The sequence below is a fragment of the Tachyglossus aculeatus genome, chromosome 13 (assembly GCF_015852505.1).
Source record: "Tachyglossus aculeatus isolate mTacAcu1 chromosome 13, mTacAcu1.pri, whole genome shotgun sequence".
NCBI lineage: Eukaryota > Metazoa > Chordata > Mammalia > Monotremata > Tachyglossidae > Tachyglossus > Tachyglossus aculeatus.
Window position 1 is genome coordinate 14343371 of NC_052078.1, and position 12793 is coordinate 14356163.

Genomic DNA, 12793 nt, shown 5'->3' on the forward strand with positions numbered 1-12793 from the left:
TCTAAGTACAGTTTACATAGGCATTTGGCTATTCAAAAAGCAACGGTTATTTTCTTTATATTCTGCATCAAATACCTTTCAATTCATGAAAGTTTATTTCACAATATATGAAGTCACTGCTTTGATGGATTAAATGCTGAATCAAAAACAGGTTTTAAAATTTGCACTGCATACTCAATGCAAAAGCTATCTACCTAGTAAAGCCCAATTCCCAAAAAGTGCACTGAAAAAGGATGTAAAAAAACACAATACTAGGGCACAAAGCTTTCTGGGACAATTTTGAGAGGAGGCCAAAGCTTCATTCAGACTAACTCCAAAATATGAGTTAGGTGTCTAGACTGTACTTACCTTTTTAACCATTCATAATACTTAGTGTTACTCTTCTGTTACCCTAGAAACTAGCTAGGTGCTATGTTTGTTCTGTCCCTTGATTCTATCTAAGCAGATTGAAAGGTTTTGTTTTTTTAAAGTACTTGATAGTCATTTGTTTAAGTTAACAAAACAAAATCTATCCCTGTTTCACAATTTCTTTCACTCTGGCTAAACCTTAATGGTTATAGTTAGTACACTAAGTGCTCAATAAATACTATTAATTGAGCGACTGTAGGAATTGAGATAAAACAGGCCAATCAAGAGCCACCTACTTTTTTCCCCAATTAGTACTGACAACTGAGGAAAAGGTATTTACCTGAGTTATGTGAATTGGCTGTCTTTACGGCCAAATTCAACATGTAATTCTCAATCAACTCTGGGCTTTATCAACTGGCAAAAACAATTTCTCAGGTTGTTAAGGACAGGTAACATGCAGTTAATTACTTAATTAATGATGGCATTTGTTAAACGCTTACTATGTGCAAAGCACTGTTCTAAGAGCTGGGGTGGATACAAGGTGATCAGGTTGTCCCAAAGTGGGCTCACAGTCTTCATCCCCATTTTACAGATGAGGGAACTGAGGCTCAGAAAAGTGAAGCGACTCGCCCAAAGTCACACAACTGACAAGTAGCAGAGCCGGGATCTATAGTGTCCATTGGTACATGACATTATACCACTTCTCCTCACTTTGGAGAAGTGAGGTTTGTCAGATAAAGATAAAATTCCTGTCCTCTACCAACTACTTTTCAATGCTAGTCACCACTGACATGACTATGCACAAGAGTTTAGCAAAACACGTATTTCAATTAAATGCTTTTCCACAAGCTTGGATGAGAATTTTTTTTTAAGTATTTAGATAATTTGATATGTTTTTCTTTTTAGCATTTTTTTGGGGGGTGCTGGGTGTCTTACAAAGGTGAGTAGGAGTCAGAAGTAGAGAACTTTCTGAGCCATTAATTTCAAGGTAACCTCAAGTACTGATCTAGGGTTGTTGATATATTCTGGTTTTCTTCATGCATTAAAGTTGAGTATTATTGTGCCATAGATAGTTGAACTTGAGGAAAGCCAGACATATAATCTGTCAATCTATTCTGACATATTTACAATAGCTGTAGAATCTTTTATAAATGTCCACCTACAAAGAGGTTACCATCTAGCTATGTAACTGATGTAACTGCCTAGGAAAAGGTCAATTAGAGTCATCAATTAGAGAAATCCTTCCAGCAAATTGGAATCCATTATAGGCTAGGAGTCCAATCAGGGACTAGTTCATTTTAAGAGAAGATGATAGGTCCAGAAACTTAAATTTATATTTCTCAATGGAACAGTCTAGGCCTCTCAATAAAATTAACTTGTTAAAGTCCCATAAAATAATGAGTTGGATATTAAGCAAGTAAAGTCATCTTATCTCAGAAAGTAATGGAAGAGCAGTAATGGAAGAGATCAAGTGATGTGTTACTTTTAAGTTGATTTTATATCTCTGGAGAGAGTTTGGTATAAATTTGGTTTTTTCGGCAATGCCATGGACACTGCAATTTTACACAGAAATAGCAACATCCGAAAATGGAAGTTTATTCATTTAACCTGGTCAGTCCTCCTCAAATAGAAAAGTAAGATACCCTTTCTCATCCTTTGTAAGATTTAAATAGGAAGAGTTTATCATTTTAAAGTCTCACTGGCTAAAAGCATTCTGGTTATTTGATATTAAAATGCAGAAAGAACATTTACAGTAAGAGCAGACAAGAAAGTGAGTTATAAAGATGCTAAAACAATGAAGCTACAGGGATTGAACCCCCACTCAGTAACGCACCTAGAGAGTTTCTAGTACTCTACTACGAGAGAGAGAGTCAAGCAGAGGCTTACCCATTCCATTCCTAGCTTGGGCAGTGGCTAGTGAGTGGAAGGGAATCTGCTACAAATTCAAACTCACCTGTGCTGGGCGACAGTGGCACGAGAGAGAATAGAGAGCAGAGATTCAAGTTGACCACGCGGAAGAAGGCAATGGTAAACCACTTCCATATTTTTACCAAGAAAACTCTATGGATATGCTACCAGAACGATTGCAGATGGAGGTAGGGCGTTCCGGGAGAGGTGTGTTCATGAAGTTGCTAGAGGTCAGAAACCACTCGACAGCATAGGACAACACAAGAACAGGGACTGAACACAGCCTTTCTTACACCAACAGTTAACAGCCCTACAGGGGAATTCAATCTGGGTCACAGTCACCATCTCGGGGGTTAGTTTGTCTCTTTAATAATAACAATAATAATAATAATGGTATTTTTTAAGCGCTTACTATGTGCAAAGCACTGTTCTAAGCGCTGGGGTAGATACAAGTCATATGGAACTGAAGAGAGAAAGGAGGAGGATGAAGAAGAGTTGTAGGGCAGATTTGAATACATTAATCCCAATGTGTCAATTCTTTTTAACTTCTTCATTTTTGATCCTGACAGACAGTAGAAATATGTAACAGAGAAGACCATTCTGATGACTTCTGGACATGGCATTCAAGAGTATAACGAAGGAACTCTGCTTGGAAAATAACTCATGACTTTCCCTCTAACACTTTTGTATTAGTAAAGCAATCAGTGATCAATATTTCTTGGAGGTTGTAGAAAGCGTTTATTGTTTTAGTTGTTGCACGTTTAGCTGTGATGACCACAGAGTGGCACATTAGAAAAATGGTTGCAAGAACAAAATAGAGACTAGAAAAGCCAATATCATTCAGAATAAACACTCTGATCTCAATAAACACAACAAAGAACTTGGAAATTTACAAAAGCCACATGGAATTCAACAAGCTTTACATAATATATGAAGAAATCCAAATTCTGAACAATATTTCACCTTTCTAGGAAACTAGGACAGTCTACATTCTAGATAGTTTCCTCATATCCAGTGTTCTCAGAAATATTGACAGCCCCCACAACAAACAATGCAATATACACTTAATATAGGCATACGTGTAACTAAATGCACAAAGAACACGATTGTCTGGGAAACATCCAGGCCCCAAAACATGGAGTAAAACAATATAAAAAAGAAACTGTCACTGGAAAAGAACATGCATACACAAGCATTTTACTGTAAATATGTCAATACATTTGACAGTCAATCAATCAATAGCATTTATTGAGCACTTATGTGCAGAGCACCGTACCAAGCATTTGGGAAAGTACAGCAGACCAGAATTGGCTGACACTTTCCCTGCCCATAACGAGTTTACAAATGGGATTATCGAAATAATTCACTTGGAATCAGCACTTTTCAAGTGTCTATTTTAATAACTGGGCAATCAACACGATTAAGAAACTAAATATGAATTTCTACCCAATACATATCCCTATTGAGGCACAAAAAAGTAGCCCAAATGTCATTCCACTTTAAAGAGTCTATTAGAATGTCAAAGAGACATCATTTCAAGATCCAGGATGCAGCAGCAGAACTTCAACTCGTGACGTCTCTGCTAACACAGCTTGATGTTTACAATAGAAGAGAATTACTGAAACCAAGGGGAAATAATTTACAAATGTTCTAAAATGATCAGATGAGAGTGGGAAAAGTGTTTTAGTATAGAAAGTTAAATTATTCAACATACAGTATTTGGAAGAAAATCTTGGGCCTAGCTGGTTGAAAATCACAAATCATTTTGTCTATATTCTCAGAAACTTGGGTGTGGATATTGCTGGAAAGTAATATCATATGCCACCAAAATCTACTTATGGAATTACAATTAGATGCTATTGTCCTTATCAATCTACAGTATTTATTGAACATTTACTTTACGTAGAGCACTGTACAAGAGCTTGGGAGAGTTCCCAGACTGAGCCCTTTCCTTCCTCTCCCCCTCATCCCCCTCTCCATCCCCCCCATCTCACCTCCTTCCCTTCCCCACAGCACCTGTATATATGTATATATGTTTGTACATATTTATTACTCTATTTATTTTACTTGTACATATCTATTCTATTTATTTTATTTTGTTAGTATGTTTGGTTTTGTTCTCTGTCTCCCCCTTTTAGACTGTGAGCCCACTGCTGGGTAGGGACTGTCTCTATATGTTACCAACTTGTACTTCCCAAGCGCTTAGTACAGTGCTCTGCACACAGTAAGCGCTCAATAAATACGATTGATGATGATGATGATGATGATACAGTACAAGAGAGTTGGTAGACACATGCTCTGCCCACAGACTTAGTCTAGAGGGGGAGACAGCTATTAGTATAAATTAATAGAGCCTGGGAGTCAGAAGGTCATGGGTTCTCATCCTGGCCCCACCACTTGTCTGCTCTGTGATCTTGGGCAAGTCACTTAACTTCTCTGTGCTTCAGTTACCCCATCTGTTAAATGGGGATCGACACTGAGAGCTCCACATAGGACGGGGCTTGTGTCTCCAGTTTGCTTGTATCCACCCCAGTGCTTAGTACAGTGGCTGGCACAGAGTAAGCACTTTACAAATACCATTATTCTTATTGTTATTAATAATAAATAACAGTTCTTAGAACAGTGCTCTGCACATAGTAAGTACTTCATCTGTATAATGAGGATTGACTGTGAGCCCCCTGTGGGACAACCTGATCACCCTGTATCCCCCCAGCGCTTAGAACAGTGCTTTGCACATAGTAAGCACTTAATAAATGCCATCATTATTATTGTTATTAATAATAAATAACAGTTCTTAGAACAGTGCTCTGCACATAGTAAGTACTTCATCTGTATAATGAGGATTGACTGTGAGCCCCCCGTGGGACAAGCTGATCACCCTGTATCCCCCCAGAGCTTAGAACAGTGCTTTGCACATAGTAAGCACTTAATAAATGCCATCATTATTATTACTATTATTACTTAATAAATACAATATTATAAAGATACAGATAGGTACTTAAGTGCTGTGGGGCCGAGGGTGGGATGAACTATACTTTCCAGATGATCAGAATTCAATGTTTATAACAGGAAGGAAGCAGAGGTGACTGATGATTTGGTAGAAAGTACCAGCTAGAGTTGTAGAATATTAATTTTAGTAAGATTTTTCCATTGGACCTATACTTTTGATCATATTTACACATGAAGAAAGGAGGAAAGGATACTATTTCATCATACTGTTTACTCTCTCTAGACTGTAAGCTTGTTGTGGGTAGGGAACAGGTCAACCAACTCTGTTGTGCGGTACTCTCCCAAGTACTTAGTACAGTGTACTCAACACAAAAAGTACTCAATAAATACCATGGACTGATTTGATTGATCTTCCCAGCAAAACAGAAAATTCACTGTGACCACAGAGTGGCTCAAAGTAAACTGCTTCAAAAACAGTGTGGAGACATGAGAAGCAGCGTGGCTCAGTGGAAAGAGCCCGGGCTTTGGAGTCAGAGGTCATGGGTTCGAATCCCGGCTCCGCCACATGTCTGCTGTGTGACCTTGGGCAAGTCACTTAACTTCTCTGAGCCTCAGTTCCCTCATCTGTAAAATGGGAATTAAGACTGTGAGCCCACATGGGGCAACTTGATCACCTTGTATCCCCCCAGCCCTTAGAACAGTGCTCTGCACATAGTAAGCACTTAACAAATGCCATCATTATCATTATTATTATCCAAAAATACCTTGGATGTGGCTAAGTGGAAAGAGTAAAGGCCTAGGAGTCGGAGGCCCTGGGGTCTCCTTCCGCTTCTGTCCAAGATGCAGTATCATCTTGGACAAGGCCCTTCTCTGTACCTCAATTTCCTCATCTGTAAAATAAGGAGTAAATACCTGTTCTCCTTCCTACCAGGTTCCTCCAAGTGAGGCACGGATCTTGTTCGATCTGATTATCTCTACCCCAGTGCTTGGCATATAGTAAGCACTTAATAAATACCACAATATTTCCCAACAAATTCCCACTTCAAAGACAACTGTAATGACGTTTTTAAACTGTCATGTCAGTTGGCTATTTCTCTAGGGCTCTCCAATTTAGGGATGGAGAAGCAGACAGCCTCAAAACACTATCTCTCACACACCCATCTTCAAAAAGATGCATTTCACTAGCAGCTGAGCACTTTACTGGGTGTGGAAGTCAGTCAATCGTATTTACTGAGCACTTACTGTGTGCAGAGCACTGTACTAAGCCCTGGGGAGAGTACAATATAACAAAAAACAGACAAATTCCCTGCTCACAATGAGCTAGGGAAGAAGGCAGGGCAGAACCGTTCTTGTAAAAACCGTCTCAGCTAGTTTGAGTTCCTTCACAGGCGAGCGCACCAGGCAGTGAAAGTTAACCGAAACTCCAACTCTGATCACTTATCTTCCTGGGAATCAACTGTTGTTCAAAGCAAAATGAAAGCTGACTCACGGTATCTACCCTGCATGAGAAAAGAAATCATAAACAGGAAAGCTCATCATTATACACAACTGGGCCAGTCGAGGTTCGCTGAGAAGGGAGCCTTGGATTTTAAAATGTTGAAAACAAGCCACTGCTAGGCCCCGGGAAGTGGGCAAACTATGAACTATCAAATAAAATTCCAATTTCTTCCCTCCCCAGTCCAAACTCTTCTAAATTGTTTTAAGAAGGCATTACCGAGCGTGTCATCCATGCTTCTAATGAGGGTACAGGTGTGACCTGGGGGGAAAAAAAATTAAAAAATTGGTCTCAGACTGGAGGTAGGTTCCCGGGTTGGGGCCGTGATCTCTTTGAGCAGCGGCGTGGCTTAGTGGAAAGAGCCCGGGTTTAGGAGTCAGAGGACATGGGTTCTAATCCTGGCTCTGCCACTTATCGGCTGTGTGACTTTGGGCAAGTCACTCAACTTACCTGTGCCTCAGTTACCTCACCTATAAAAGGGGGATTAAGACTGTGAGCCCCACGTGGGTCAACCCTATTACCTTGTATGTAGCCCAGCAGCTTACAGCAGTGCTTGGCACACAGTAAGCGCTTAACAAATACCATTACTATTATTACTGGGCTGAATCCAGTGGCCTCTGTGGCAGTTACAGGTGTAGGCTGCTGGCTCCACACATTTCATCAAGGTCGGGCTTCCCTGGAGGCTCAGTGAGTGGAAGGGGGTTACTGTCTGTGGTATTAAAAGATCACTTAGAGCCCAGGAGACCCTCCCCCCAACTCAACTCTGAAGGTCCCAAGCCACTTTAGTGCACTGAATGGTGTGGCCCACCTGTGCCCCCCTTCTCGGGCCTTAAGGCAGGGCCGGGCCTGGGCATTAAGGGGGCCGGAGACTTGAGGCGGCAGTAACAGCGGAGCCCATTTGCTCCAGGGCAAAGGTTTAGGTGGTGCCCGGGATGCCGTTGCCCGGGTCCTGAGCGGGTCTGAATCACTACTGGTTTTTCCAGCAACAGCACTTGCGCAGGGAGGTGGGAGACACTTGCAGAGGGTTACTCTATTTTATTAACTATGTGCTTATGTCTATAATTCTATTTATTTATATTGATGCCTGTTGACTTGTTTTGATGTCTGTCTCCCCCCTCCCAGGCTCTGAGCCCGTTGTTGGGTAGGGATTGTCGCTGTTGGTGAATGGTACTTTCCAAGCACTTAGAACAGAAGTCTGCACACAGTAGGCGCTCAGTCAGTACGACTGAATGAATAAAGGGGCAGAGGGTTGGGTGCTGCCGGGGGCTTTTGCGGAGGGCCGGGCACGGCAAGGGGCAGGGAGGGAGGCGGCGGGGGGTGTTGGCAGAGGGTTGGACACTGTAGAGGGCAGCGAGGGAGATGCTGGCAGAGGGTGGGACACTGTAGAGGGCAGCGAGGGAGATGCTGGCAGAGGGTGGGACACTGCAGGGGGCGGGGAGGGAGGCGCTGGCAGAGGGTGGGACACTGCAGGGGGCAGGGAGGGAGGCGCTGGCAGAGGGTGGGACACTGCAGGGGGCAGGGTGGGAGGGGACAGGGGACACTGGAAGAGGGTGGGACACTGCAGGGGGAGGAAGGGGGAGGGGGACACTAGCAGAGGGTGGGACACTACAAGGGGCAAGGGACACTGGCAGAGGATGGGACACTGCAGGAGGCAGGGAGGGAGGCGCTGGCAGAGGGTTGGGCACTGTAGGGGGCAGAGTGGGAGGCACTGGCAGAGAGTGGGACACTGCAGGAGGCAGGGAGGGAGGTGCTGGCAGAGGGTGGGACACTGCAGGGGGCAGGGGGAGAAGGGGCGGGGACGCTGGCAGAGAGAAGGACACTGCAGGGGGCAGGGTGGGAGGGGACAGGGGACACTGGAAGAGGGTGGGACACTGCAGGGGGGAGGGAGGGGGCGGGGGACACTAGCAGAGGGTGGGACACTACAGGGGGCAGGGGACACTGGCAGAGGATGGGACACTGCAGGGGGCTGGGAGGGAGGCGCTGGCAGAGAGTTGGGCACTGTAGGGGGCAGAGTGGGAGGCACTGGCAGAGAGTGGGACACTGCAGGGGGCAGGGAGGGAGGCGGTGGCAGAGAGTGGGACACTGCAGGGGGCAGGGAGGGAGGCGCTGGCAGAGGGTTGGACACTGTAGGGGGCAGAGGGAGGCACTGGCAGAGAGTGGGACACTGCAGGGGGCAGGGAGGGAGGCGCTGGCAGAGAGTGGGACACAGCAGGGGGCAGGGAGGGAGGCGCTGGCAGAGTGGGGGACACTGCAGGGGGCAGGGAGGGAGGCGGTGGCAGAGTGGGGGACACTGCAGGGGGCAGGGACGGAGGCGCTGGCAGATGGTGGGACACTGCAGGGGGGCAGGGAGGGCCGTGAGCTGGAGGAGGCGGAATGGGCTCCACCCCCTTATATCTCCCCCGGAAAGTGGAAGAGGAAAAGGCGGCGGCAGCGCCTCCTCCTCCTCCTCGGCGCTGTCGGCGTTCCCACGGCGACGGGCTGGGCCGCAGCGGGCGCCCGACTCACCCGCCGCGCTGGCCTTGACGTAGCCGCCCTCGTCACCGCTTACGGGAGGAGGCGGCGGCGGCGGCGGTCCCGGGAGCCGCCAGCAGGCGGCCACGTTAGCGCTGGCGTCGGCTCCACGGAACACGCGCGTCAGCGCTGAGACGGCCCCCCCGCCAACACACCCGGGCGGCCCGCCGCGCGCCTGCGCGAGACCCCCTCCCACTTCAAAAGGGGCTGGGCGGGGCCCAGCCGCCGGGGCCAATCGCCGGGCGCCCTCTGGCGCGTGCCGAGAGCCCATTGGTCGCCCCGGCGTCTAACGGCTGCGGCCCCGCCCCCGTCTCCTAGCAACCTCCCCGGCGGCCTTGGGGGCTGGCCGGGGCCGCTCCACGGTGTTGGCTGACTGCCTGTCACTGCTCCCTTCCTCCCTTCAATGCCCTGCTTAGAGAAGCAGCGTGGCTCAGTGGAAATCAATCAATCAATCAATCAATCGTATTTATTGAGCGCTTACTGTGTGCAGAGCACTGGACTAAGCGCTTGGGAAGTACAAGTTGGCATCATAGAGAGACGGTCCCTACCCAACAGTGGGCTCACAGTCTAAAAGGGGGAGACAGAGAACAAAACCAAACGTACTAACAAAATCAAATAAATAGAATAGATATGTACAAGTAAAATAAATAAATAAATAGAGTAATAAATATCTACAAACATATATACAGGTGCTGTGGGGAAGGGAAGGAGGTAAGATGGGGGGATGGAGAAGGGGACGAGGGGGAGAGGAAGGAAGGGGCTCAGTCTGGGAAGGCCTCCTGGAAAGAGCCCGGGCTTTGGAGGCCGAGGTCGTGGGTTCAAATCCCGCCTCCGCCAACTGTCAGCTGTGTGACTTTGGGCAAGTCACTTCACTTCTCTGGGCCTCAGTTCCCTCATCTGTAAAAATGGGGATGAAGACTGTGAGCCCCCCGTGGGACAACCTCATCACCTTGTAACCTCCCTAGCGCTTAGAACAGTGCTTTAAACATAGTAAGCGCTTAATAAATGCTATCATCATCATCATCATGGGTTCCAATCCCGGCTCCGCCAACTGTCAGCTGTGTGACTTTGGGCAAGTCACTTCACTTCTCTGGGCCTCAGTGGCCTCATCTGGAAAATGGGGATGAAGACTGGGAACCCCCCCATGGGACAACCTGATCAATCAATCAATCGTATTTATTGAGCGCTTCCTGTGTGCAGAGCACTGTACTAAGTGCTTGGGAAGTACAAGTTGGCAACAAATAGAGATGGTCCCTACCCAACAGTGGGCTCACAGTCTAGAAGGGGGAGACAGAGAACAAAGCAAAAACATATTAACAAAATAAAATAAATAGAATAGATCACCTGATCACCTTGTATCCTCCCCAGCGCTTAGAGCAGTGCTTTGCACATAGTAAGTGCTTAATAAATGCCATTATTATTATTACTGAGCACTCACCTCCAGGAGGCCTTCCCACACCGAGCCTCCTTTTCCCTCTCCTCCTCCTTCCCCTCCTTTCATTCATTCATTAATTCATTCAATTGTATTTATTGAGCGCTTACTGTGTGCAGAGCACTGTACTAAGCGCTTGGGAAGTCCAAGTTGGCAACATCTAGAAACGGTCCCTATCCAACAGCAGGCTCACAGTCTAGAAGGGGCTCACAGTCCTATATATTTGTACAGATTTACTACTCTGTTCTACTTGTACATATTTACTATTCTATTTATTTTGTTAATGATGTGCACAAAGCTATAATTCTATTTATTCTGACGGTCTTGACCCCTGTCTCCATGTTTTGTTTTGTTGTCTGTCTCCCCCTTCCAGACTATGAGCCCGTTGTTGGGTAGGGAACGTCTCTCTCTGTTGCCGACTTGTACTTCCTAAGCGCTTAGTCCAGTGCTCTGCACACAGTAAGCGCTCAATAAATATGATTGCTTGAATGAATGAATCTAGCCCAGCGCTTGGCCCGTCATTCATTCATTCCATCGTCATTCATTCATCCAGTCGTATATATTAAGCGCTTACTGTGTGCAGAGCACACAGTACTTGTACTTGTACATATCTATTCTATTTATTTTATTTTGTTAATATGTTTGGTTTTGTTCTCCGTCTCCCCCTTCTAGACTGTGAGCCCACTGTTGGGTAGGGACTGTCTCTGTATGTTGCCAACTTGTACTTCCCAAGCGCTTAGTACAGTGCTCTGCACACAGTAAGCGCTCAATAAATACGATTGATTGATTGAATGAATGAATCAATCTAGCCCAGCACCTGGCCCGTCATTCATTCATTCCATCGTCATTCATTCAATAGTATTTATTGAGCGCTTACTGTGTGCAGAACACTGGACTAAGCGCCTGGGAAGTACAAGTCGGCAACAGAGAGAGACAGTCCCTACCCAACAACGGGCTCACAATCTAGAAGATGCTGGGCTAGACCCCATTCCTTCATTCATTCAGTCATATTTATTGAGCGCTTACTGTGCGCAGAGCACTGTACGAAGCGCTTGGAAAGTACAATTGGGCAACAAAGACAATCCCTACCCACAACGGGCTCACAGTCTATGAGGGGGAGACAGACAACAAATAGTGCTTGGCACACAGTAAGCGCTTAGGCATCAATAGGGCGAACGTCACAATCCAATCAGTGGTATTTAGTGAGCGCTTAGTATGTGCCCCACACCGTACTAAGCGCTCGGAAGGGTACAATACAGCAGAATTGGCTGACACGTTCCCTGCCCGCAACGAAATCTAAGGGGGCAGGTGTTTCGTTCATTCAGTCGTATTTATTGAGCGCTTACTGTGTGCGGTGCACTGTATTAATAATAATAATAATAACAACGATGGTATTTGTTAAGCGCTTACTATGTGCTAAGCGCTTGGATAGATAGAAGGTAATCAGGTTGTCCCACGTGGGGTTCACAGTCTTAATCCCCATTTGACAGATGAGGTAACTGAAGCACAGAGGTTAAGCGACTTGCCCACAGTCACACAGCTTATAAATGGCAGAGTCGGGATTAGAACCCATGACCTCCTACTCCCAAGCCCGGCATCTTTCCACTAAGCCACGCTGCTTCTATGAAGCGCTGGGAAAGTACAATTCAGCAATGGAGACCATTCATTCATTCAATCGTATTTATTGAGAGCCTATTGTATGCAGAGCACTGTACTTGGAAATCACAATTCAACAATAGAGACAATTCATTCAGTCGTATTTATTGAGCGCTTACTGTGTGCAGAGCACTGCACTAAGCACTTGGAAAGTACAATTCAGCAACAGAGACAATCCCTACCCTACAGCGGGCTCACAGTCTAGAAGGGGGTATTTAACCCCCATTTTACAAATGAGGAAACAGGCACAGAGAAGGTAAGGGACTTGATTAAGGTCACCCAGCAGGGAAGTGGTAGAAGGGGATTAGAAAATTCATTCATTCATTCATTCAATCGTATTTATTGAGCGCTGTGTGCAGAGCACTGTACTAAGCGCTTGGGAAGTACAAGTTGGCAACATATAGAAACAGTCCCTACTCAACAGCAGGCTCACAATCTAGAAATGTCAAAATGTAAAAATGGGGATTATGACTGTGAGCCCCACGTGGGACAAC

The 12793-nt window shown here is 45.8% G+C and overlaps 1 protein-coding gene across 9 annotated transcripts in view; it reads right to left on the minus strand.

The window, feature by feature from the left end:
• The window catches only part of CREM (cAMP responsive element modulator), a 55104-nt gene extending 45832 nt beyond the window's left edge, over positions 1 to 9272 (minus strand). For 7 of the 9 annotated variants that reach the window (XM_038755674.1, XM_038755676.1, XM_038755672.1 and 4 more), the window contains exons 1-2: positions 9206 to 9272; positions 6920 to 6961 (exon numbers count right to left, since the gene is read on the minus strand). The gene's annotated coding sequence lies outside the window, so the exon portion shown is untranslated. Of the gene's footprint in view, positions 1 to 6694; positions 6705 to 6919; positions 6962 to 9205 lie in introns of all 9 variants that reach the window. The other 2 variants (XM_038755668.1, XM_038755669.1) reach the window with 2 other exon arrangements.
• Positions 9273 to 12793: the final 3521 nt, after the last annotated feature.